Genomic DNA, 23,070 nt, shown 5'->3' on the forward strand with positions numbered 1-23,070 from the left:
GCCCTGTGCATAGTCTTAAAATTCTTGTTATTGACCAATATGCTGGACCACATCCTGAATTCTCCTAATTTCTTCCTCCTATTTGGCTACAACTCTCCAACTAAAAACAAAAGCTGCCCTCCTACTTCAGCCCTATAAGCTAAAACTAAATAAATTGTAAGGGACAAACTTGTGCCTGATGTACAGATCACAAAAAAAAGTTCGCAAAACCACCTGGTGTCATGACCAGAGACATTCAAACTACAAATCAAGAGGAGTTAATGTTTTTGCACTGTAGACATATTTTCCCAAGACATCAGAGCAAGACTCTATATCATAAGGAGAGTTTACACCACCCTAATGCTACCTTTTTCAGCTGGCAGAATAATGAGGTATGTGAAATTTCATAATCAATAGCTTCTGCTGGTAACTTAACAAAACCTACTCTAAAAATTCCTTAAGTATCCATTGGCTAAATAAGACAATGTCAGTGTTACTGCCAATACTATATGCTGTACCTGGATAAATTCCTCTGGGAAACTAGAAATCAACATGCACCAAAAAAACAGTCCACATGGTCACAACAGGTCTTACGTAATCCCTTATGGTCATTTGATTTATTCAACTGGTTATCTTTAAGCCTAGGTTCATGACTTAAAACAATTACATAAACTGGTATTGTCGTATTACTATTAATTTTACTTTGTGTATTTCCTTTTTAAACTTTGTATCTGTTACTTGTAACATTTTTTCAAAAGTACAACTCCTAACAAAATAATGCTGGCACAGCACTTTAAGATGATAGCAAAAGACTACAAGAAGAGACAAAATTGAACTTACTAACAGAACTCAGATAGACTGAGCCTGAAAAGCCCTCCCTTCAACTCTCCCCTATTGCTGAAACGTGCCTACAAGGAGTGTGACACAGACTCCTAGATGCCAATCATTCCCTCAACATGGGAAAGACCAGAAACCAGAACAGGCCCTTCCTGGCACCAAGGACCATCAAAACCTAACCCCAAGATTATTGATCAGTGATGCTTTCAGAGAAAGATCTTGACCAAAAGGGGGATATGTGAAAGTGGTCTGGATCTAAACGAAGTCACTAATGGTAAGAAAACCCTGACGATGAAAGCAGGGGAAGGGGTGAAGAGAGGGTTCTTGCACTTGTGTGCCTGATGACGAAGACACTACAAAACCACAACTTTGCACAAAGGCCATTGCAACTTTACACACACAAAACTCCCGTAAGGACACCTGCCTAGTAACTGTCCAATCATGGACTGGCATCACCCTTACTATTGATCTTTGTAGCCAAGGATAATTACTTCAAAACAATTATGTAATCCTCATTTTTTCCTTTAAAAACTTTTGTCTTCCTTGTCCTCCCTGACTATGCACATAGTTTACTTTCCTGTGGCACACGTGTTTACACTGCAACACTCTATTCCCAAATAAGTATCTTTTCTTTTAGAGGGTCTAATTTTTATTTAGGTTGACAGGTTCCAGCTGGCCTTACAAATATTGGGACAGAGAAACAAAATCAGCTAGAAGTAGCTGATTTAGAACTAGAAATATGGAAGTATGTACAGAGATCAATGTGAATACTGACCTATAAATCCTTTCATGGATAATGAACTAACATTTACCTGAAATTACAAGAAACAAGATAACCATGCAAACGTTTATTGATGCTTCAAGAGAGGCTGGGATCCGCCTTTCTCCTTTGGGAACGTGCTTTTCCATCAGCCTTAATCTCATGATTCACATAGGAGCTCCTTTCTTCTATGGTTTTTCCTTCTGTACCACTTTCTTCACTGCTGCTTGAAGGGCAAGCTCTGACCTGGGTTGGGCCAGTTGCTGCACACCCTCCAGCCAGAGTCTGTGAGAAATAGGATGCACTCCCATCTCCACTGCCAGTGTCCTTACAACTTCCCATGAGACGCAGAGTCCATGGCAGAGGAGTGCTATGAACAGAGATGTGGGTTGTCAGGTTGCATCTGCACTCTACGGAATTTCCAAACCAACGGATCAGTGCATGGGTGATGCCAGTCAGCTCTACCTCCCTGAAGGGGGTTGGGAACACAAATTCTCCTCCAAGCAGCTCTGGGAAGCTCTAATTTTTTGTTGCACTTAAGAGGAATTTTTAATGTAACAATCCACTCCAGGGAATTTATCCTTAGGAAATATTTGGAAATGCACATAGATACAGGCACAAAGTTATTCATTGCAATCATCTAGATGCCTATCAGTACCAGAATGGTTATGTAAATTAGTGCACATACACAGAAAAGACAACTTCCAGCCCTGCATGGTGACTCAAGCCTGTAATCCCAGCACTCTGGGAGGCCAAGGCGAGAGGATCACTTGAGCTCAGGAGTTCGAGACCAGCTTGAGCAAGAGCAAGACCCCGTCTCTACAAAAATAGGAAAATTAGCCAGGCGTCACGGCGCGCGCCTGTAGTCCCAGCTACTTGGGAGGCTCAGGCAGGATTGCTTGAACCCTAGAGTTGGAGATTGCAGTGAGCTATGATGATGCCACTGCACTCTAGCCAGGGTGACAGGGCAAGACTATCTCAAAAAAATAAATAAGAAAAAATGACTTCCAAGAGGATAAAAATGGATCTTGAAGGACCCTCTCTTTTAGAGAGGCAGTGTAGGATGGTAGCTAACAGTCTTGGCTGTGGAGCAAGATCACCTGGAATCAGCTCAGAGCTCTATTACTTGCTATCTGTGTGGCCCTAGGTAAATTACCAAGGGCTCTGGGCTCCACTTATTCATTAGTAAAGTGGGCTGTTGTGAGAATTAAATGAGTTAATGTAAAGTGCATAGGACATGGAGTACTTGGGCTATGGCAAGAACTCAGTGAAAATTAGCTATTATTTATGATGTATCCTTAAATGAGTAAAGCATGTTATGGGAGCATATGTAGACGATGATCCTATTTTTGTTTCCTACATAACATACACACGTCACATATTTGCACTAATGTGTTAATGCACTTGTTAGAAGGTCCTGGGATTTCAGATGATTTAGTGAAATCACTGATTCAATCAAGCACTTGGATTTTGCTAGTCCACTTTGAATCCTTTCAGCTGTCTTATTCATTCTTTCACATATTAATTGGTTGAATAAATATTTACAGAGTATGAAGTGCCAGGAGAAAACAAGACAGTCACTAAAGCCACAGAGAAGAGGATCCCTGGGAGGAAGAACTGCCACTCAATGGGCACATAATGAATCCCTTAATTGTAAATGCAGTAACAGCTAGAGAGGGCAGTACAGCTTCCTCAAGAATGTAGGAGCAGCCTGACCTGTGTCCAGGAGGCTCTGGAAGAAGTCACATGGGTGTGACTGCTGAAAGATAAGCAGGGATTCCCAGAGGAAGGGGGTCTTCTGGCCAGGGGGCAGCAGGTATGAAGGTCTCAAGGCACCCAGTGCCCTGGAATGGACAAGAATGTTAGAAGCCCAGAGAAAAGCAAAGAGACCAGGCGACAGAGGAAATCCCTAATGGAAGCAGAAAGCCATACATAAAACAAACAGCCATATATAAGAGATTTAAACAGTGGTAAAATTTGATTAAATGTAGGGTTTTAAAACAGTCTCACAGCTGTCCAATGGGGAATGGACCAGCTGGGACTAGAGTGACTTAACGACCCTGCCTGGGGGTCCTTGTGGCCACCCAGGGAACAGGTGAGGGTAGCTGGGGTGAGGGTGGAGGATCTGGACACAGAAATTGATGGCCTTAAAGACAATCTAACTTAAATATAGAGAATCTCCCAATCTAATCTCATTAGGAGGGAATACAACTCAAAACAAGATGGCACAGCAAAGTACCACACGCGGTGCTGGGAAGACAAGCACCCTGCACGGAAACCTTCTAAAGGGCAGAAATAAATACACCTTGCAAGACGCACTGCCTTACTCCACACGCAACCTCCCAGAGAGAGCACCCTGCTGATGTGACAACATACCAATATACAAACTAATCTCCTTCAAACGATGATCGATAAATATCTTTATTTCTAGTGCCTGCAGTAACAGCCATCCTTGAAGCAATTACTGAAAAATAGTAGTTCTACTCTGTAACCGCAGTATTTCAGAAGTGAAAACCTGTCATAAAATAAACCTGAGTTAACATGCTCTCTGCTTTAAACAATAGAAACCCACAACTTCACTACTATAAAAGAAAAAGACTTTATGACCTACATTCATCAGACACATCGTAAGGTGACCTCTGATGCATCACACCTACACGTAATGCTCTGGAGTCTGGATGGAACTGCGACTCAGCTCTAAAATACAGAATGAAGCAAAGGCATGTGGATGTCCCTCCCATGATCACATGGTTACTCAAGATTGTCCTACTCAACTGGAGTCAAACCCTCCCTTGCGACCTTGCAGAAGCAAGCAGCCCTGTCTATGGAGAGGCCACGGGGCAGGTAACTGCGGGTGCTCAATAGTCAGCAGCGGTAAGAAACCAGGCCCTCAGTCATACGTCCTCAGGTAAACAGATTCAGCCCAAACCTGAACAAGCTGAGCAGCAGTTTTCCCTCATTGAGCCCCTGCTGAGGACGCAGAGGCTGCCACTCTCACTGCAGCCTCCGTAGATCCTCAGCTAAGCCATGCCCAGCTCCAGACCCACAGAAACTGAGAGGTGGTAAATGTGGGTTGTTTTGAGCCAATGTGTTGGTGGCTATTTCTTATGCAACAACAGAAACCTATTTCTCTGCATAAACGTCCCCAAACAGAGCAGAGCAAACAGCTATTTCCGTGCCCTCCACGTCACCACTGACACTGGCTAAACAGCATTCTGCCCTGCCATCCTCAGGCTCCATACTTGAGAGCCACAACATGAAACAAGGGACATGACCACCAAGATCAATATCCTGCCGCATAAGAACAATCTTTCCCACGTATGTCTTTTCCTTGGAGGGGATTTTCCCAGATATGCCACAGAATCCTGACGTGTCACTGGACAGAACTGGGACACATGCACAGCCAAAAAGGACGACTAAAAGATTATTCTTGGCTAATCATAAGAAACTCAACCAAGATAAAAGTGGCTAATATAACCAAATCCAGACTTTTGTCAAAAAGTTGAAGATGGCTCTTGTGTAGCCAAACAGTGTTATTGCCTATGAATTCCTTAATTTTCTAAATTATGATAAACATCACCACATCTACATGTTTTAGTTCATTTTCTGGTATTTTGAATACCTGGAACTGAGTAATCTATAAGAAATGAACTTTTCTCAATTCTGAAGGCTGGGAAGTCAAGGGAATAGCTTGGTGTCTGGTGAGGCCTTCTTTCTGGGGATGCTCCAGGTTGCAGAGGTGGTGCAGAGCATCCCAGCAGGCCAGCTCAGGCAAATTCCTTTTCTTATAAAGCCACCAGTTCCACTCCCATGATAATCCATTATTTTCTGTGAATGGATAAATCCACTCATGGGAGAGCCCTCGTGATCCACTCATCTCTTAAAAGGCCCCACCTCCCCAAACTGCCACTTTGGGGATTATGTTTCAACATGAGTTTTGGAGATGTTCAAACCATAGCACTGCGAATTAGATACTGTTTATCAGATGCCAGGTAATATTCAAATCACTTTACTTATATAGTGTATTCCTCACAATGACCCTTTGAGGCAGGTCTTATTATTACTGCCTTTTTGAATGTGTAGAAATAGAAGCCCAGAGAGGATAAGGTCAAAAGTCTCACACATACACACACACACACACACACACACACACACACACACACACACACACACTGGAGCTGGGATTTACATGCTGCCCCGGTCAGTAACGAGGCACACACAGCAGTCCATCACCAGGCACACGAGTGCAGATTCCTCAGGTACGCAGCACTTGGTACACAGACTCACACCTATGCTGCTGCCCAACTTGAAGATTTAATAGGAATGAAGGGGAAATTTTCCTTCCGGAGACTGCTACACACTCAATACAGTAAGTATCGTGCACAGCTGTTTAACTATAGCTGTTAACAATTATGGGCATAATTTGTGTATTTTTATGTAAATAATGTTCCTGTTAGAAACAGTGGCCTAAAGTTTGTTACTTAAGAGACAGTTAATCATACAAATTAACATACAAAAGGAGAGTAGACCAAAGGTATGCACAGTTAACCGCTGAACAACACACATAGGAAGTACATGGGTACAAGTACATGCAGATTTTCTTCCACCTCTGCCAGCCGAGTCAGCAAGACCAAATCCTCCTCTTCACACCTACTCAACGTGAAGATAAGGCTGAGGACTTAAGATGACCCACTTCTACTTACGGACTAGTAAGTACAATTTCTCCTCCTTGTAATTTTAATAATATTTTCTTTTCTCTTACTCTACTGTAATACAGTACATAATACATACAACATACAAAATGTGTTTGTTGACTATGTTGTCAGTAAGGCTATCGGTCAACATTAGGCTATTAGTAAAGTTTTGGGGGAGTCAAAAGTTATATGTGTACTTTTGACTGCTTGGGGGATCAGTACCCCTAATACCCAAGTTATTCAGCGGTCAGCTGTACATTAGACACATACTTAACTAGATATAAAGAGGCCAGAGTGTCATTTAATGTGGAAAATCCTAGTGCGAGTCAGAATTTTATTACACCAGGTGTACATGTTTCCTGCCCACAGTTACTCTGGGTCCCATTAAGGAAAGTACCTGTTGACACAGAAGACTTACAGACACAAACTGCACAAACCTGAGAGGGATACGTGCATGAGCATCCCTGGTCTCTGTCCGTTAGATGTCAGTAGCACCTCCCAATCTCCAGCGATAACAAAAAAATGTCTTTAGATGTAACCGAATGTCCCCTGGCAGGCAATATCAACACTCACATTTAAACACTGATATGTAGCCAAACATTTTAAATATAATCTTGATAGTATTATTATTTCTGTCTGACAATTTATATCCATATCACATAAATTGACTATTTTCCCTTCATTTCAGATTCTGATATTAAAAAAAGTTGGAAGGATTTTCAGATGTTTAGACATACTAAAGATATTCATAAAGATTTACTTCATTCTGAGAATTCAATGAGATGCCACCTCTGATAAAGCTTTTCCAATCTGCTGGGTAGTTTCTCCCATTTCACTGAGTTCTGCATAAACTTACCTGGAGATAAAAGGTTTCTCTACTGTGTGAATTTTCTGATACACAAGAATTAGTAACTTCACTCACAAAGCTCATAAGGAAATTAGCTTTGCGCTTTGTAACGAACGTCGACCACACATACTGTGGCCCAAGAGGGATGGTATTTATTTCTCATTCAAGAAAAGGACAAATGGGATTTGCCATAGAGACGGGATTATAGCCAGACGGAAAGATCTCTCCTTTCTCCAAATGAACTCCTGTCTTAAAGCACAATGGCCTTCTCCCCTGTGGCTTCCAAGACCGCTCTGGGGTCTTCCGCATTTCAGTCACAGACGGCATGAGAAACCAGGGAGGCTCCCCTGGACTTTTTTATTACCACACCTAGAAATACTATTCATTGCTTGTGTCCATATTCCCTTGAACAGAGCCCAGTGCCATGGACCCAACCTCCACAATGGGAGGCTGAGCAGTGTAGGCCGTGTTCAGGAAAAGAGAGTGGCTTTGGGAGCACACACAGCCAGAGTCTGCCATACAGGACTTCTCCCGTGTACAAGTTCTCTGAGGCCAGCTGAGGTGTGACTTCTGATAAAAGATCTTTCCACATTCATTACATTCACGGTTTCTCTCCTGTCAGAGATCAATGCCAGCCAAGGTTTGACTTCTGCCAAAAGGTTTTTCCGCATTCATGACACTGACGGGGTTTTTCTTATGTGAGTTCTCATGCGAGGGCTGACTTATGGTAGAAAATTGTCCTACATTCTTTACATTAATATGGTTTGTCACCTGTGTGAGCACCCTGATGCATCCTGAGGTTTGGCTTTTGGTGAGTTTCCCACATTCATTACATTCATAGGGGTTTGTCCCCACCTGGGTTCTCATGTACAGTAAGCTTTGATTTCGGCTATATAGCTTTCCTACATTTTTTACATTCATGTGGTTTCTCACCAGTGTTGAGTTCTATGACACAAACTTAGCATTAAGGTACAAAGTTCTCCTACATTCTTTCCATTCATATGGTTTCTCACCTGTGTGTTCTCTGATGTATAGTGAGGGCTGACTTATGATAGAAAGATCTCCTACATTCTTGACATTCAAAAGGTTTCTCCCCAGTGTGGATTTTCTTATGCAGCCAGAGGGTTGAGTTCTGCCGAAAAGCTTTTCCACATTCATTGCATTCATAGGGTTTTTCGCCTGTGTGAGTTCTGTGATGTATAGTGAGAACTGACTTCAGGCTAAATGTTTTACCACATTCATTACATTTGTAGGGTTTTTCCCCTGTGTGAGTTCTCTGATGCACAGTGAGTCTTGACTTCTGGGAAAAGGTTTTGCTACATTCCTTACATTCATATGGTTTCTCACCTGTGTGAGTTCTGTGATGTATAGTGAGGGTTGACTTTTGGGCAAAAGATTTCCTACATTCTTTACATTTATATGGTTTCTCACCTGTGCGAGTTCTCTGATGCATAGTAAGGGCTGGTTTTTGGCAGTTCTTCCCACAATCGTTACCTTCGTAGGGCTTCTCCCCTGTATGGGTTCTCTGATGTATCCTGAGGTTTAACTTGTGGCAAAAACTTTTTTTACATTCATTACACTGATAGGGTTTTTCCCCTGTGTGAGTTCCCTGATGCACACTGAGGCCTGACTTCTGGCTGAAGGTTTTCCCACATTCGTTACACTCATAAGGTTTCTCCCCTGTGTGAATTCTTTGATGGACAGTACGGTGTGATGTTTGGCGGAAGGTTTTTCCACATTTATCACATTCATAGGGCTTTTCCCCTGTGTGAATTCGCTGGTGGACGGCAAGGCTTGTCTTACGGCTGAAAGATTTCTCACATAGGTTACATGCATATGGTTTTTCCCATGCGTGTGTCTTCTGATGTATCGTAAGGTGTGATTTGCCAGTGAAGGTTTTCTCGCACTCAGTACATTCATAGGGTTTCCTTCTTGTCTGTTTTTGCTGATGTTTAAGGAGGTTAGACTTTTCATAGAAAGTTTTCTTTCCTACCTGAGTGCTCTCTTGAGCAATGGGCGCTGACCCATCACAGTCTTTCCCGTATTCATTATATTTACAGGTCTCTCCCACTTCAACCCTCTTACGTATGAAGATTATTGCCTTTGTGTCAAAGATGTTCCCTCGTCCGCTACATTCAATAGGCTGCTGCCCAGTTTGAATCCTGTGATGTTGACTATGACGTTCACAGTGTCCGTCAGAGTTCCCAGTTACACGACGGGTATTAGGCTTCTCTGCAGCCTGAATCTCATCAGGCTCAACAGGGACAAGTGCATCCTGACATACTCCAAACTCTTCAGGCCTTATTCCTGAATAGCTTCCATTACTTACCATCAGTTTTGAAATACGGTTTGAGCTCAAATTAAATGTTTTTCCTAATTGAACGCCCTCAGCTGATGTCTTCCTGTTGGTGACTACAGCTTGCCACACACGTCCACCCCGACTTTCTTGGCTCCTCTCGATTAGGTTACCAATCATTTGGACGTCTGAAATGAGAAAAAAGTAATCATATCCATGAACCAAACATTAGCATTTCTTACAGAATGCTCGTGTAAAGGTAAATAAGCTACATGTTATGTTATCCTAGTGGTGTAAGACTATAAAATTCAACAATGGGTATTGGCTTTGTCAGTGTAGGATTTTTCTTCCTACTGATTCCTAATTACATTAATATATTTTTTAATACTAAGCTATCTTTCTCCTTGCATTTTTAACCTTTTCTTTTCAAATTCATGGAAAAATATTTGGCAATAATATTCCTCTACTGCCTAGTCGTAGTATTCAACTAAGTGCTTATCACCTGCCGCTTGTTTTCCCTATTTTATTCTTACAACAACAGTGTCTCCCACTGTTATTTTTCTCATTCTGCTCTGAAGATGGCTTGGTTTCCCTGGGTCAGACGCGTGGAGGAGCAGGACAGAATGACTTCCTGTCACCTAAGTAGGAATGGCATCGGGACAGGGCTTTGCACTCGTTTGTTTAGTTTTCACTCATCCCTGAAAATGGCTATAGGCATCTGAGAGCTTTTCAAATATAAAATCTCTCCTTCTCATTCTAGATGAAGACAGCTTTCTATATTCCTGATTTAACCTGACTTTCCTTTGCATCTCAGAACCATAGCAAGTGTGGCAGGCTCCAGTCAACCACCCTGGGCATCACCGTCCTGTCGATCTAAACGATTTGGTTGTGCAACCCAGGCTGTGCCCACGTCTTTGAAAAGCCTTTTTCTGGCTCCTGTTGAGATCAACAGCCTTGGCGTCCTCTACCAATTCCTGGTACATGCGCCCTGCTTGACAGTTCACTGCTTCTGAAGGCTTTTATTTTATGGGTTGCAGTTTCAGAAACTACAGTTTCAGCTGTAATTTCATAGAAAACGGAATCTCCTGTGCATATCTCACTTTGTTTTAGAATTATTACAGAAAAAGGGGCGAGATGATAACCACAAACTACACGTCCAAACAGAAGTAAGTATGAGCCCTTCCCCCTGAAATCCTTGGTTCCCTTGGACTTGGGACCCAGGATCTCCTGGCTCTCCTCCCAAGTCCGGGATTCCCCCTTTCCACGCTCCAATGCTGGAAGCTTCTTGATTTCTGATGTTATGGTTTGCAAGACTCACTCACTGACCCCTTTTCTCATTTTAGGTGACATCCTCTGTATGACTTCAGACACCAGCTTTATGCTACCAGTTTCCAAATTTGTATTTACAATAATGATGTCCATGTTTGAACCTAGATTTTATATTCACCTATGTAATATATGTGAAAATTGGAAAACGTTTAACTCGAACTGAAGCTTTGTTAAAGGAAACAATACTCCTAAATGTGCTTTCTCTGATAATCCTTCCTAGGTTACTACACCCCATTTTCGTTCTCTCACTCTGGTTAAATATTCCTCACTGTTCTAAATAGGTCAGCATTGCTGGTAACTGCTGGGCAGTACTCATCCCAGTCTCCCTGCCCAGTATGCGATGACCAACCTGGGAGGCTCTGGTTTGAGGACTCTTCTACCATCCATGGCTCTGCTCCTCGCTCCAACTTGAAGATCACCTCGGGTTTGGTGACGCAGTGCCCTGGGAATGGGATATAATGTAAGACTTGGCCAAACTGCTAAGTCAGGTCCATTTCAGAATGACAACAGCTTGGCTTCAGGAGCTGCGCAATGAAGGGGCCAATCCGAACCTTTGTGACTGAGGGCTGACACAATCTTCACACACTAGAATCTTACACCTAAATACCATAAAACCTTATTAAGGGTTCCTATATTTATCAACAAGGAAGAAAGTGTTGCTCCTGGGAGTTACCGGGGAGTTTTGCTCACCCAAGGACACCAGGCTGCTGTAGGTCTCCAGCATCACGTCCTTGTACAGGGTCTTCTGAGCATCATCCAGGTCCTGCCACTCCTCCCAGGTGAAATCCACATCCACATCCTCAAACGATACCAACCCCTGTAATGACACATTTCTCCTTAAATCATCAGTCTTGGGTCACATGGAAAGGAATCTGGGAGTTCGCTCTTCTGTGTGTGCATATGACTTGCGTGTTCCTTACACAAGATGTGGCTTCTTTGTATTTTAAATGATGAGAGAAAGAAAAGTCACAGAAGTATTCTGCCACTGCAATAATTTACTAATTAATAAAATACTATTACAAAGTGTACCTTATAGATCTAGGACCAACCTTATTGCTAAGGATAAAAGTATGAGTACAATTCTGCTCCTCCAAGGAGCTTATGATCTAGTGTGAAGACATGAGTATAAATACATACCTGGAATAATGTGTTGGTGAACTAATTTAGATAGAAGTTCAACATAGACCGGGGTAAGAGAGAAGGAAAAAATATATTTTGTTTATCTTGCAGCATGAGGTTGCACTTAACTGAACCAGATGCTTAGCTCTTCCCTGTGAACCGTGTGTTCTCATGACTACGAGGCAACACCAGGGTCCAGTTACAAGGGCAAAAAGAACACATGCCACGTTAAAGGCCCCACACACAGCACTGTGGCTAGCTCAGTGATCCTGGGCTGCGATGAATGATAACTGTGATATTGAAGAAACGGACTATGGAGTGGTTCTGCATTTAAACATTTGACCTAATCCTAACAAGAAAAAATTTTACTTATTGTTTTTCAATTACTTAAAAATTAAAAGCATGTACACAGTCATCCACAATTTCCTACCTACGTGCCAAAGCATTACTTGTGTCCACTCAAGGGAGGATGCTGCCACTTCCCAAACCCCAGGTGTACATAATGAGACCCTGTAAGAACCACTGTGTTCCATGACCAGATTGGCACTTTAACAGTCATCCCTTAGGAGAAAGTGGAAGGACTTAAGGGAGAGTCAGAGGAAAAGAGAACAGGGAGACAAATGACTGCCTACACCAGGACACAAAGTAGTGAGAAAACAGATGAGGGAAATAATCCTCAAAAAAAGAAAAAGAAAACAAACAAACAAAAAAACCCACAAGAAGACAGTTTGGTAATAATATGCTGTGTAGAAGCTTAAAAAGGGTGTTTTACCTCCAGGCTATCAGCATGATTCAGGCTACTTAGGTACCAGTTTGTTGCTCCATGAATTAATATAGATGTGTTTGCAGACAGGATTTGTCTTAGGAGTTTTGCACAGCTTTGCCCTGAAGCAATATGTGAACGTGTTGGTTTGCATTTCAAATGCTGTTGCACTCGGAAGAGCATCTCTGAAAGACAGTAGCGGCTGTAATCCCACAAGGCGCCACATTTCTCAGACCTAAAGGTTTCGATTTGCTTTGTAAAGCAAAGCGAATCTGTTAAAAACTACAGGATGACAGCTGACAATGGAGTGCCCCCCGGAACAGACAGCTGCACGAATGGCTAAAAACAAGCTCTTGTTTAAACACTCTAGACTACCTGTCTCCATTCACAATAACCTAATAAATATGGAGCCAACATATCTCTGTTTAACCCCTCTGTTAAGTGATAAACTTACCTTAGAACTTAGAAGTTAATCTTTGAAAGATTTCATAACCATTTGTTCACGTAGATAGAATTAGTTAAAGGATCTGTAGAAGCCTTTTGAAAATCTGTTAACCTGAGAGGAACGACCTGTTGTTTTGTAAATCTGTTACCCCTGGCAATTAATCACTATTTCCTATAAGCTACCACGTAAGACCTCATTCGGGGCTTTTTGAGACCCACGGAGAAGGTCTAGGCCCCCTGAGACCCCGCTTTGCCTATAATCTTCATAAACTTATAAAACTGTATCTTTGTCCCTGTGTATTCTTTTATTTCTTTTATTTTCCATTTTTCTCTATTATTTTCTTATCCCTTGCAACTCTACCAAAGGGACCCGGTTTTTTGTGGGGAACGTTGGCCACATTCCCGGCACCAGTTCAGCCACTGCTATCGTAGGAAGAGACTTCTGGAGTTCTTGAAAGGAAGAGAGTATATTTTGCATGTGGGAAAGGTAAATAATTTGTAGCTAGAAGCAACCTGTGGTTTAGTAAGGACTGCTGTAAATGCCTACTGCTACTCTGTCTAGAGGGGAATCTTAACTGCCCTGCACATGAACCGTGGCTGGGCATAGCAATGAGCTTGCCTGAAAGAAGGTGGTGGAAGAGATGCTTTCAGACTCCTGAGGGGAGATCATGGCTTTGTGGCAAAGACAGAAGCAGTATTTTTGTAAAAAAGATAAAAGATCAAAAATATTTTCAGGATTCTAAGGACCTTAGGGTGTACCCAAGGCTGTTGCCCCCACCAGAGCAGCCTTGGAGAGAAGGAGAGACCAGAGAAAAAAGGACCAGTCTCAGGGTACGTGGGGGTAGCTTTGGTCTAATGTGAAATGTGTTCTATTCATTTATTTTAAACCTAACATTTAATCCAATCCTACACATTCTATGTTTCAAATCAAGGTATTACCTATGGCCTCTAATGACTCCCAGTGTTTCATTTATCTGCTTCGTAACAAAGTATCATAAAATTTACTGGCTTAAACCACGAATTTATTCCTCTTAACATGTCACAATTTTGTGGGTCAGGAAACTGGACAGTGCAGTGTGGGTTGGCTGCTTCGCAATGTCTCTGGTCTACCTCAGGACACGGTGTTCTGCTTCGTGATGTCTCTGGTCTCAGCTAGAAGGACACTAGCTGCTGAGGACGTGGAGCAGGCGTCCAGCCCTCTCCTGGTGGCCAGCTTGGACTTTCTCACAGTCTGACTGTCTCAGAGTAATCAGGCTTGTCTGGTTTCTCCAAGAGAAGTGTCCAGGGGAAACACAGATAAAAATCATTGACATAAATTTAAATAAGCAAAAGGTACAAATTATGAAAATCTATGCTTTTTGTGTTTATTCTTTACATACTGTCTCATTGACCCTTGTCCAAATGTGTCCACTAACTCCTGAACGTTTTTCCCCTGTGGACTCCTAAGGATGTCACCACATTGCCAGCTAGATGCACAGTTCACCAGGGACTGACCCTCATCTCCCTGCAAACACACCCTTCAAGTTTTGACAAGAATGATATCGCCAAGCTAATAAAGTTACTGGTTTGTTGCTGAGCACCAACAGCTCCTTCCCCTACATTGGCACTGTATGCAAACATTAGAATAAAATGAAAAGAAAAACAAGCAAAAGTAGCAGGACTTGGCACCAAATTAAATTATACCTGAGAAAGAAGAGTCCAGAAGAAATCCCATTTTAGTGGTTTGGGTCACTGGCTGGATGACAGTAATGCCATATAAAAAGGAAAACTAGAGAATGTCATTTTCATTTTGCTTTGTTCAGCTTGCAGTGCCACTTGGATAGCTACAAAGAAACATTCGACAGAGTAGAACCTACGGCCTAAAGGCTGGGGAAGAAGTCAAAGCTGGAGAGAAACAGGACTGCGAACTCACAGAGGACTGAACCGATCAAGAACTGCGGAGTTCATTCGATGAACAGGGACCTGATGGACACTTGGATGAGCTAAGTTAAGGAGAAGAAAGCAGAAGAATTCAGGGGAAAAGGGAAGAAACCTTCAGTGAAGTCATGATAGAAACTAACACAGAAGAATTTCCATGGAAGATCATGAACAGTGGTTTCAACTGTGGCAGAAGATTCAAGGCAAACACCAGAGAACAGTCATCAGATGTGGCTCTAATTAGGTTACCGGTGGGTTTCAGAAGAAATGAACTAAGACTACGCAGAGTGGGTTAAAGTGCAAATGAGCACTGGGGATATTTGCCAGAAAATACAACTTTGAGAAGTCTGCTGCACACCCTGCATGTACGCATGAACCGAGAGAAACACGGAGAATTATCCAAGGACCTGGAGTGGACTCAATCTTCCAGGTTTTACCCATGAGTCAAGAAGGGCTCTCCAAAAGCAGTCTGGGAACATACTATTTAACAATTCCAGAAAAACCTTATTAAGTCAGGTTTCTGCCACCGCAGAACACAAGTGTTTGTTTCCAGGTTGATAGAACACGCTCTCTTCTTAAATTTCATTCCAATCAATGTAACAAATGTGTCTGCCTTTTTGCCAGGACATCAGAAAGAAGAGAGACAACCTGTACTCAACTTAGACGACTCTCAGGTCTTATAACCTGTATGTGTCTACTTGCCAACTTCGCCTTATTTATATACATTGCCTTTAAGCTGAAGTTTACTTATTTCTACTTTTCCATTTTAATCCATGGACCCCAAAAAACTTCCATAAAATACAATGTAAAACAAAGTGAGGAATAAATAAACAACTCACCAGAGATTTACTCATTTTTTGTTGCTCTTGGAAACTCGCAAAGCACTCTGATAACACAGCTGGGAGAGAACGCAAATGAAGTGGATTAAGGAAAGAACTGGTGTGGCTTGATCCCAGATTCTTCTGTCCCAAACTCTCTACATATTACCTGGAAAAAAACAAAAACAAAAAAACCCTCCCTGTGGGAGAATAGTCCTTCACACCTCAATAAGGGGCAACAATAGCCCCAGTGGAAATGGAGGTACATGTATGTTAACTGGCAGAAATTAGAAAATTTATTTTGGGGCTAATGAAAACATACACTGCCTACTACTCATTTAGCAACAGTTAATGTTACCTAAAGATATAATTTAATAATTGAAGCCAAAGAAAGGAACATTATGCCTTCACTAAATTAACATTATAAACATACACTTGGGCTGTATTAACTATTCCATATTATTAGGGGAATCCACACAGGATTCCCTATGAGTGTTTCCATTACAACACATCATGCTCTTCTACACCTGAAATTCATGGCAAGTATTCATCTGCTAACTCAACATTTTTTGCTCACGGGAAAAAAATGTACATAATGTATATGTCTTGTGGTATACTGTTCCTATAATGTTTTCCAATGACATGTCTCCCTGTATCCAAGGCCTTGTATAGTATGCTCCAACATGAACTGGGCTTTGCCATTTGACTTGCTTTGGCCAATGAGACAATAGAAAAGATGATGCAAATATAGGTTTGAAAAGTACTTGCCCTCTGGTGCTTGCCTTCTTGGACACAGTCATACTGTAAAGAATCCTGGAAGGCCAGGAGCGGTGGCTTACGCCTATAATCCTAGCTGAGGGAGGCTGAGGCAGGAGGATGGCTTGAGCTCAGGAGTTCAAGACCGGCCTAAGCAAGAGCAAGACCCCATCTCTACTATAAATAGAAAGAAATTAGTTGGACAACTAAAAATATATAGAAAAAATTACCTGAGCACAGTGGCGTGTGCCTGTAGTCCCAGCTACCCGGGAGGCTGAGGCAGGAGGATTGCTTAAGCCCAGGACTTTGAGGTTGCTGTGAGCTAGGCTGACGCCACGGCACTCTAGCCCAGGCAAGAGAGTGAGACTCTGTCTCAAAAAAAAAAAAAAAAAAAGAATCCTGGAAGACTAATCTGTCAGTGACACAGAGACCAGCCAAGAGTCAGCACAAACCACAAGACATGTGGATGAAGCAATCTTAAAACAATCAGCATCAGTCAAGGCACCAGAGAACTAAAGCTTCATTTGTGATCCAGGCAATGCTAGCACTGGAACTGACCAGGTAAATGTACTCCAAAATGTAGATCAACGGAACTTTGAGCAAATAAAATGGCTATATTCTTTAATCCAGTAAGTATAGGTTGCTTCCTTATACAGCAAATGCTAACTGTTACATTGAAACCACCAGAACTCAATATGTTTTTAACAAAATTATTAAGGGAGAAAGTCTTAAATTACCTGTCAAATACAATCAACAGAACTTCAAAACCACATGTAGAAGTTTTGAAAATCACAATGAATATCAAGTGGACAGAGTTCAGTGAGGTTGCTGGTCCTAATAGAGGCCATCTGAATCATAAAAATCAACTGTTTATAACAGTAAACCATGTTTTTAAAGTTTTTTATATCATAAAAAACTATGCTTCCTTCGAAAAACATAAAAAGGTCTGCTATTTATAAGTTTGCACATATTTACATTTTAAGAAATTGGTTTGGGCCGGGCGCAGTGGTTCATGCCTGTAATCCTAGCACTTTGGGACGCCAAGGCAGGAGGATAGCTTGAGGCCAGGAGTTCAAGACCAGCCTGACCAAGAGCGAGACCCCGTCAATACAAAAAATAGAAAAATCAGCCGAATGTGGTGGCCTGTAGTCCCAGCTACTTGGGAGGCTTAGGCAGGAGGATCACTTGAGCCCAGGAGTTTGAGGTTGCACTCTAACCTGGGTGACAGACCAAGACCCTGACTCAAAAAAAAAAAAGAATGAATAAATGAAAGAAAGAAAAGAAAAAAAGAAATTGGATTGCTTTGGAGAAGTATGACGGAACCTAATTTTTCCATTTTAAATAATGTAAATCAGACTCCTATTATTTTCCTGTAGAGTTTGTGATTTTCAAGAACAGATTACTAACATTAAGTGGGAAACACTCAAGTTATTTACATTTTGAGGTCACATAATGCACAGAAAGTATTGGGATAAGAAAGGGTAGGGATGTTTAAGGCAAAGTATTTGAAAGCAATGTTTGTTCTAAGTTGACTTCAATGTCACAACAATAATCTCAAAGTAAACAAACACTTGTTCTGACTTAATTGTGGCAAAATGGGTAACACTAACCAAAGAAGTCAGGATGCCTAAAATCTACAAATCACATGACACTGGGCAAGCCCATTTCCTGAAAGCCAATTTTTTTCATGTTTCTCACAAGGTGGAAATACTTTGGCAAATCCTTCCTGAACCACCAGGAAGAACTATCAGGACAAGGGGAGCATCGGCATATTTCTAGACAAGAAATCTGGTGATAAACTAGGTTTAACAGAGCTCAGACAGTGGAAACAATGAGGAAAGATGGAAGGAATGGGACGATGTTTGGACAGCACTGTAGACAGATTCTCTCAGGTAGGACAGGCTATCATCCACCTCAGACCACACCTTCGAGCCCCCTCCAAGAAGTAATATCTCCCAGGACCTTGCCTATCCTTCTCAGTCAAACTCACCTCACTATCACCCAATCTTTGACAGCTAGCAAGTGAGGTATTACCAACCAAATCTTGTGCATTCTTGAGAGTAGGATCACTATGCAAATCTAGTTTCTTCACCTGTCTGTGACCCTTCGTCCTCTGCTCTGAGGCTCTCGTGATAGGGTTCAAGCCAGAGGGGTGTTCTCTCAAGTGTTATTCCTATTAACAGGGTGCCCTCCTTCGAACTTTGTAAAACCCACTTTATTCGAAAGAAAATCAGACCATCATCCAATGATACTCCAGTGAGGGATCCCAATATCCCTCCTAGAACTGACTGACCCTGAAAACTAGTTCTTGGATAAACTTCTATAAACTCAAACCAGGAGGGGACCAGAAATTTTATTTACTCAATAAACACCACAAAGCCCCACAAACACAACTGCCACATAAGAATCCTTCTGCACAGGCTTCACAATTACTTCTCTGGAAATTTGGGGACATTTCACTAATAATATTGTTAATACGCCCACCTAACAGATATGTAAACCGAGTTCCACGTAGATTAGTAACAGGCTCCTACAGTGGCAGAGCTGAAAGGGGAACTCGCACTGCAGACCACCCGGGCTCGCGGTCTGCAGACCCCGCCCCGTCCCACTCGCCATCTCGGACCCGACCACCCCATCGCGGACCTTCTGGAAGCAGCCTCTGCACCTCCAGAAGACCCCACCCGGCCTCCTGGAAGCGCGCCGGCTTCTGACAAAGCAATCCTTGACAGCACAGCCCGAGTCGCCCCTTCCCCAGCCCGACCCAGCCCGCCCGCCTGAGATGCCCCCTCGTTGCTGCTCCCACCAGTGGGGCGACGCCAGTCCCGCCCTCCGGGATTCCCCGAGGCCCGCGCGCTCCTCTTCCAGCTCGCGCCAACCTTCAGGGACTCAATCTGGCCCCACACCCGCCCAGCAACAGCGGCTGAGACGCACAGACGCGAGCTTCCGGCGGAAGATGGCGGAAGTGGGCGGGGAGGCGCATGCGTAGAGAGATCCAGGAAGAGCCCTTCCCACGGCCCCGGCCTGGGAACGTCATTTGAGGGGAGACTACACTTCCCAGAGGACACTGCGGCCCTCCGTTAGGAACCGGCGCGGGAAGGTTTGTTTCTTTCCCCAGCAGGGAGTCCTATTACCAGGAGACCCGGACCCGAGGGGTCGGGGGTGGTCTCCATCCACGCGTCAGAGATGTGGAATTCTGGTTCTTTATTAAAGCGTCGCTTGACAACCTGGGACCTTGTGGGAATAATTCGGGCAAATTCCAATGTGGGTTAGTTGGTCCATGCTATTAGTAAGTAACCTTCTAAAATTCTGATACAGGTATTGCTGTTATAGAACCCACGTCTATTTTTAATATGCGTTCTAAAGCATGAAAAAAATCATGTCTCTGTTTTACTTTACATTTGTCAACAAACAAGAAATTTTAATTAGTAGCGCTGGTGGAACCTCCTGCTGGGCTCCTGGCCTGAATATGAAAAGCAACAGAAATCCCACTTTGGGAAACAACCTTAGGGAAAGCCTGGGTGAGCTCATGCAGTCTCAACAGAGCAGCCCCGAATTTGCCCTTCAAGTTCTACTTCAGTTTGATAAGGTTATAAATTCACCATTGGCTGAGAGGATCAGGAACAAAGTCAATTTCAGAGGCTCTCTAAATACATACAGATTCTGCGATATTGTGTGGATTTTTGTATTGAATAATGTTGAATTCGGAGAGGTGACAGAATGTATTAAAGTGGATAAAGTGAAAATTGTTGCCTGTGTTGGTGAAAATACTGGCCATACTACAGAATGAATAGAAAAAAAATTACTATTTATGCCTTCTTCTGTTATTATTCATTGCTTTTCTAAGAGAGGCACAGAAGAGACTTTTTTAAAATGTATCCCAGCATTGCAAAAATTACTACACTGTGCTGTATCAGAGAATTCCAGGAGAAAGCGTATAACTCTGTAGCCTCTTGCATTACCTTTATTATACAGCATGAAAAAACATTAACTTTTTTAAAATGACAAATCAAAAGTTTTTGCCTTCCTAAGAACATTTTTATTTATTTTTTTTTTTTTTGAGACAGAGTCTCACTCTTCTGCCTGGGCTAGAGTGCCGTGGCATCATCCTAGCTCACAGCAACCTCAAACTCCTGGGCTCAAGCCATTCTTCTGTCTCAGCCTCCCGAGTAGCTGGGACTACAGGCATGCGCCACCATGCCCGGCTAATTTTTTTTCTATATAGTTTTAGTTGTCTGATTAATTTCTTTCTATTTTTAGTAGAGACGGGGTCTCGCTCTTGCTCAGGCTGGTCTCGAACTCCTGAGCTCAAGCAATTCGCCCGCCTCGGCCTCCCGGAGTGCTAGGATTACAGGCATGAGCCACCGCACCCGGCCCCTAAGAACACTCTTTAATAAACTCATTATAAAACTCAAAAAGGTAACTTTTTTCTAACCCATTAAAACATATTTGTTCTCACTAAACTAATTTGTGAGTCTTCAATGGATTGCAATACGTAATTGGAAAAGCTGCTCTCATGTATGTACTGGGATAAAATAACAGGGTCATAGTGTAGGTATACTCCATAATTTTTGCACCAATTTGCATTTCCAATGTGATAATTATTTGCCCACAAATTCCAAAGTTCCAGCCACCCATTTATCTATGTATCAATCAAATTGTGCGTGTGTGCGTGTATGTACCTGTGATGGACCCGACCTTTGCCTTTCCTTCCTTGTTCCTGCCACAAAATAGGCAAGGAGCTCTTGGGGATTTCTCAGAGATCCTAGTACCGCTGAAGTTCCTCTTTAAATGGCGAAATGCCCAACTTGAATGATCAAGTTGATGTGGGCTTAAATGGTGCAATGGGGGGAGTGGTGTAAGGCAGGTAAAGTTTGGGGGCGGGTGGATGGGCAGGCGTGAGAGGCTTGACTCTTGTTCAAGACTTTTTCTGGATTTCTCTTTTCTTTAATGTATGCCATGCCTTGTTCAAATTCCTCTTCATTCTCTGATCTTACAGTTGCCCCTCAGTGACTCTATTCTGCAGATACAGGAAACTCAGCTTTGATCTTCCCAGAGCTCTTTTGCCTCAGACTTTGGAATCCCTAGCCTCCCTTACTGTGATACCTGAGGATCCTTTAGCTATAAGATGATTGCCCGGGATGGACAAGAGGGGTCAGAATCAGTGACATACAGGCCAAGGAGAGGAGGCTCAGGGAGGATATTTAGGTGTTTCCAACTAGTCATGTATTGTAGTTTTTAGTATTAAAACTTACACTTCTTTTGTTAAAGTCATTTCTATTTTACTTTTAATTCTCTTGTAACTAGAATTGTTTCCTTCATTTCATTTTTGGATTGTTCATTTCTTGTGTACACAAATACAATTGATTTTTGTATATTGATCTTGTATCCTGTTACTGTCCTTAACTTGGTTTAGTTCTAATAGGTTTTAGTGAATTCTTTATGATTTTCTAAATACGCAAAAATGTCATCTGCAAATAATGGTAATCGTACTTCTTCCTTTCTAATCTAGATGTTTTTCATTTATTTCTGCTGCCGAATTGTGCTGGCTAGCACCTCCAGTACAATGATGAATGGAGGTGGTGAGAGTGGATATATTTATCTTGTTCCTGATCTGATGACAGGGTTTCACCTTTAGGTATGATGTTAGCTGTGGGTTTTTCACATACTCTTTATCAGTTTGAGGATGTTCTTTTCTATTCCTATTTTGCTGAATGATTTCATCATGTTATATTTTGTCAAATTTATTTTCCGTGTTTATCAAGATGGTCATGTGGTTTTGTTTATTATGGCACTGATACGGAGTATTGTATTTAATGATTTTTGTCTGCTAACCAACCTTGTATACTCAGGATGAATCCAACTTGATCATGGGGTATAATTATTTTTATATGTTGCTGAATTATGTTTGCTTATATTTTTTAAAAGATTTTTAATCTATATTCATAAGATACATTGGTCTGAATTTGTGTTTTCTTGTGATATTTTGTAAAGTTTTGGTATCATGCCTATACTGCCTTATAAAATGAGTTGGACAGTGTCTCTACTGCTTCTATTGTTTGGAGAGTTTGGGAAGAAGTGATATTAATTCTTCACCAAATGTTTGATAGAATTTACCAGTGACATTTATGAACATGGGCTTTTCTTGGTGTGTAGCTGGGGTTTTTATTATTAATATAAACTCTTCACTTGTGATAGGCTTATTCAGATTATTTTTTTTCCTTGAGTCCATTTTAATAGTTTGTGTGTGTCTAGGAATTTTTCAGTTGCTTCTAAATTATCTAATATGTTGGCATACCATTAGTCATGTTATTCTTCTCTAAATATTTTTTAGTTTTGTAAGGTTGGTAGTATGGTCCCTCTTTAATTTTTGACTTTAGTTATTTGAACCTTCTCTCTTTTTTTCCTTATCTAGCTAAAGATTTGTCAATTTTCTTGATCTTTGATGAACCTGCTTTTGGTTTCATTGTTATTCTCTATAGTTTTTATATTCTCTATTTCATTGACTTATGTT

General features: G+C 41.9%; 1 protein-coding gene and 1 pseudogene across 1 annotated transcript in view; one reads left to right on the forward strand and one right to left on the reverse strand.

Moving 5' to 3' along the window:
• The window catches only part of LOC105820900 (zinc finger protein 39-like), a gene marked incomplete at its 3' end in the record, with an annotated part of 81,018 nt that extends 61,569 nt beyond the window's left edge, over positions 1 to 19,449 (reverse strand). Inside the window, exon 1 of the mRNA XM_012657470.1 lies at positions 19,363 to 19,449. The remainder of the gene's footprint in view (positions 1 to 19,362) is intronic.
• Positions 19,450 to 20,025: 576 nt separating this feature from the next.
• LOC105820901 lies at positions 20,026 to 20,346 on the forward strand (annotated as a pseudogene).
• Positions 20,347 to 23,070: the final 2,724 nt, after the last annotated feature.

The sequence above is a fragment of the Propithecus coquereli genome, unplaced genomic scaffold, assembly GCF_000956105.1.
Source record: "Propithecus coquereli isolate 6110/MARCELLA unplaced genomic scaffold, Pcoq_1.0 Scaffold544, whole genome shotgun sequence".
Classification (NCBI taxonomy): domain Eukaryota; kingdom Metazoa; phylum Chordata; class Mammalia; order Primates; family Indriidae; genus Propithecus; species Propithecus coquereli.